The following is a 5,000-nucleotide window of genomic DNA, read 5'->3' on the forward strand; positions in this document are numbered from 1 at the left end:
AATAGTGATGATAATGACAATAATAATAATAGTGATGATAACGACAATAATAATAATAATAACGATAATAATAATGATAAATTATAATCAAGAAAGTATATTAAATTTCTTAAAAAATTAAGACAAATTATAATAAAAAATAAAATAATGATAATAACAGTGCTGTGGTCATGAATAATAAGTGAAAATAATAATAATAATTATTATTATTATGATTATTATGATTATGATTATTATGATTATTATGATTATCATAATAATAATCATAATAATCATAACAAAAGTAAAAATTACAAAAATAATGGCAATAATAAAATAATAATAATAAAAATAATAATGAATACATTGACAATGATAAAACTACTAATAGTAATAATGGTAATAATGCTAATTACAATATCTCAAAATTATATGTTTAGATGTGCCTATTGAGCATCTTATTTCCTTGAGGAAGAACCAGGCTTGAGTCGGAAAAAAGCTAACTGAAGCCAAGACCAATCCCTCAGTCATTTATCAATATTAAAAATGCTGATACTCTTCAGCAGTAACTAATTTATGAAACCGGAGTGCAGTGACATTTTCAACTTTGAATATGACTGAATATATCTGCTTCCAAATAATGAACTAATGGAACTTAAAATATTCATGGAAAGTAAAGAAATGGTTTTCCATCAGCTTCACACAAGCAAAACTTCCTTACATGTCTGATTACCTTTTACATATACTTTTGGCACATATTACTACCAAAGAGTTACTAAAGCTTCTTTTACATGGCCAAGATAACATTACTTTCTTTTGATGTAGCTTTAAAGAAATATTAAGGTATATCATAGGTTGAGTGAGTGAGTGAGTGAGTGAGTGAGTGAGTGAGTGAGTGAGTGAGTGAGTGAGTGAGTGTGTGAGTGTGTGAGTGTGTGAGTGTGTGAGTGTGTGAGTGTGTGAGTGTGTGAGTGTGTGTGAGTGTGTGAGTGTGTGAGTGTGTGTGAGTGTGTGAGTGTGTGTGTGTGTGTGTGTGTGTGTGTGTGTGTGTGTGTGTGTGTGTGTGTGTGTGTGTGTGTGTGTGTGTGTGTGTGTGTGTGTGTGTGTGTGTGTGTGTGTGAGTGATTGTGTAAAGAGAGAGAGAGAGAGGGAGAGGGAGAGGGAGAGGGAGAAGAGGAGGGGGTGAGGGAGGGGGAGGGGGAGGGGGAGAGGGAGAGGGAGAGGGAGAGGGGGAGAGGGAGAGGGGGAGAGGGAGAGGAGGAGAGGGAGGGGAGAGGAGGAAAGGGAGGGGGAGAGGGAGAGGGAGAGGGAGAGGGAGAGGAGGAGGGGGAGAGGGAGAAGGGGGAGAGAGAGAGGAAGGGGGATTGGGAGGGGGAGAGGGAGAGGGAGACGGAGAGGGAGGGGAAGGGGGAGAGGGACAGGGAGGGGGAGAGGGAGGGGGGGAGGGAGAGGGAGGGGGAGGGGGAGAGGGAGGGGGGAGGGAGAGGGAGGGGGAAGGGGAGAGGGAGGGGGAGGGGGAGGGGGAGAGGGAGAGGGAGAGGGAGGGGGAGGGGGAGAGGGAGAGGGAGAGGGAGAGGGAGAGGGAGAGGGAGAGAGAGAGGGGGGGAAAGCAAACAAAGAAAATCCAAACAGCTGAAGCTGTGAACGTGACCTTTTAAACAATTTCTAAAGACAACATGAAAAATGTGTTTGTAACTCAAGTATTTGTTTCATTATATCAAGATTAAGATATGACTGGATATTTAATACAAAATTTAGTGGATTAAAAATTATTCCTAACACAAAGCCTTGAAAGGTTGGCCATCAAATATAACTAGTTTTAGTTTTTTTTTTTTTTACTGCAGGATAATAGTCCTGCTGGGGAAACTAAATGCAATTAAAATTCCCAAGCAAATTTGTGCAACTGTCAAAATCTTATGATATTGTAATGAACATTTAAAAATTATTTGATGTCCTCTGTATGCCTCACAAATATATCAATTACTGACAATGCTTTCACTCACAAAACTAACCATTCTTCCGTGGGCAGTCATTAACACCATTATAATTTTGAAAATTTGAATTCTGCAAATAAATTGATTTCACTTAGATTTCTTTTATTCTTTAAAATTTGAACAAGATTTTTATGTTCATTTCATGCATGTAGAGCTATTTGTATGGGAGGGTTAGGCATTTGATTTTTTTTTCCTGAAAATGTATGAAAAATGAACAGACTGTCTTTTAAATACTTGAACTTGTGTATATGGTACACCTACTCTTGGTAAGAGCTCTGTCCCTCCCCCTCAAATCCTTTTTCTTTCTTTTTTTCTTATTCAGATCCCCCTTAAATATTTACCTTGAAGCTTCCGCACCATGACAGTAGTAATATGGCCAATGATATATGTGACAGCAGCTTCCAATATGTGATTAGTCAATATTGCTGGTTTAACATCTGATCTCTTTCATTAACCCAATGCTGCTGGGATGGCATGTACATACATGCCATGCCTACTCTGAGAGTTAAATCAGCTAACTGTCTTTGCACATACATGGCTCCGCAAGTGCTTAGTCACCAAAGAGTCTGTTATTCATACTATCTGTTTATCTGTTTATCCTTCTCCTTCATTTTTGGAAGTATTGTCTTTTATCTTAAATTGCTATTAGCATTGTCAATAACATTATAATAATTATAATGTATATAATAATAATATCAATACTAATAGCAGTAAGACATTTTTTCCAAAAATTCAGGGTGAGGTCTTGAGGTCTTTTAACTGACTCCTTGATGGCCTGAGCAATTGTGGAGCCATCTATGTGTAGAAACATTTTACAAAACAAAACTTCAGTAAACATTACCTTTTCCAGGCAGCATTGGGTCAAGATGTATGTATAACAGAACATAATGAGTATCATAATAAACCATGTAACACACATGTAAACAATATGTATGATCTTTGAGAATCTCCTTGTTTCTCCCCATCTAAAGCAATAAAAAATAGTAATTGATCTTACTTAACAGTTAATGATTAATACTTCAGATATGTACCAGTTTAGTTTGCAATATAAGAATCATACCAACAGCATTACTCAGACTTTAGAATACTTTGGTTTCCTCACATCTAAAAACATTTTTCTCAAGGTAATAGACTAATATGATTAGTGTAAACATTATACTTGCAAACAAACATACAATGAGGTCTCAAGTTCATAAACTGATTAAGGTCAAGTTCAAGCAAAGGCTTTGGTTTGAATATTTCGTTTGATAAAACAATTAGCTACATGCCGTCTTTGCTTTTCCTTGCACTACTTATCAGCCAGCATTTAAAAGAATAAAAACACTAAATACCTTTGGGATATAAAGCCATTTACAGCAACCGTTTAACAAAATACACATCATTATTTGCCTTGAATGACATAATCTTAATATGACAGAAAAGTCATTGAAATAGCCTCTATACTTTCAGAACATCTGGATATATTTGTGATGTATTACCATGGTAGTACTACAACATGCAATTCTGTAACAGTTGTGCTTCACTTAGCCCGAGTTCACCATAACCTAGAATAGTTACAGATAAACTACAAGAAGCAAACTGGATTATTAACCCTTTTGACTGTTATAAGCAGATCTATCAGCCCACATCATAATTAACATTATCTGCACAAAGCAGAATTATCCCATGGCCTTGAAAAAAAATCTCTATGCAGTGAGAAGGGGACATACTTGCTGCCTTATGAAGGTTTCCTAAATTCTTTTTAGCAACTTTTTTACACTTTTTGTAAGACAATGATTTAGATTTTTTTCTTCCACATTTCATCAAATATTGTTTTACAGAGCAATAATCAAAGTTTTAGTGGTAAATAAGAAACCAATACCTACAGGAGATATTGAAAAATGTATTGCAGTCAGAAAAAAACTAATTCTATTTTTAGGTTGATAATGGCCGCCATTGTGTGCAAATGCCCCTGAGGTTTGATTTCACAGGGTTAAAGAACAGATCTTGATACTGCACAATATAGTAGCACCATAGCAACAATAGTCTCTCTGAAACTGAAATTATGAACAAGTGCTAAAATTAATGGAGCAATTTCATTCTACTTTCTTGAGGAAAAAATAAAATAAAAATGTGTCACTGCTTGGATAAATACTATTTCACACAAAACTGCAAAGTTGTCTTCTTTTTGCTATGTAACAATATTGGCACACTATTCATTACTCATAGTTTATTCTTACATGCTATGGAAAAATTACTTGAGCTTTCATAAAAAAATCTCACTCTTACACATATAATCTCATACTGGGGAATAAGAAGTAGAAGAGGAGGAAGAGAGAAAGACAGACCACACTATCTATTAATTTTCAGAGATATCTGCTTCTCAAAAACTCGTTTCTAAAAGTTGAAGCAGACTGGACGTATATTATCACAAATGCAAAAGGAATTGGCACTGCATTTTGCCTGTCTGCAGCATTTTTTTTTTTTTTTTTTCAACTCCAATAATGAACACATTAGGACCTTATTTTATCTTTAAGCAACTAATTTTTAACTTAGGCAAACTTACTTTCAAAACACTTTTCATTTTCATATCAACAGCATAAGGAATTTCCAATGGGTAGTATCAAGAACAGTTGGTAAAAGTAGTCAACATTACTACACACTGTTTACAGACAAATGTTTCACTGATCATGCTTTTCTTAGCATTCGTCCCAAACCCCATATATCTGGTTGTTATAGACATTTGTCAAATATGTCAAAAGTCATAGATATGCATGTATATTGCTTTAGTCTTCATATTTTTCTGATTCATTAAAACTAATAGTCAAAGCCTTAATTTACCTTTTTCTATAACTTCTGAAACTAGTTTCCCATTTACACATAATGTCTGATGTCAGTGACTTCATAGGCATTTTCAGTTGAAAGCACGCTATCAAACACAAGTTGTATAGACATTATGACACTGCAAAAATCTTTAACAAGAAGAGAAAAAAAAACTTATTTGCTAAATACTGTAACTAGCAATTAAGGAAAGACATATCCACATAT

The 5,000-nt window shown here is 35.1% G+C and overlaps 1 protein-coding gene across 3 annotated transcripts in view; it reads right to left on the reverse strand.

Moving 5' to 3' along the window:
* Positions 1-2,269: 2,269 nt before the first annotated feature.
* Positions 2,270-5,000, reverse strand: part of RNaseX25 (Ribonuclease X25) — a 34,554-nt gene continuing 31,823 nt past the window's right edge. For all 3 annotated transcript variants that reach the window (XM_070113832.1, XM_070113833.1, XM_070113834.1), the window contains one exon: positions 2,270-5,000. This exon is cut by the window's right edge and continues 1,519 nt beyond it. The gene's annotated coding sequence lies outside the window, so the exon portion shown is untranslated.

Source organism: Penaeus vannamei, chromosome 35 (assembly GCF_042767895.1).
Source record: "Penaeus vannamei isolate JL-2024 chromosome 35, ASM4276789v1, whole genome shotgun sequence".
Taxonomy (NCBI): Eukaryota; Metazoa; Arthropoda; class Malacostraca; order Decapoda; family Penaeidae; genus Penaeus; species Penaeus vannamei.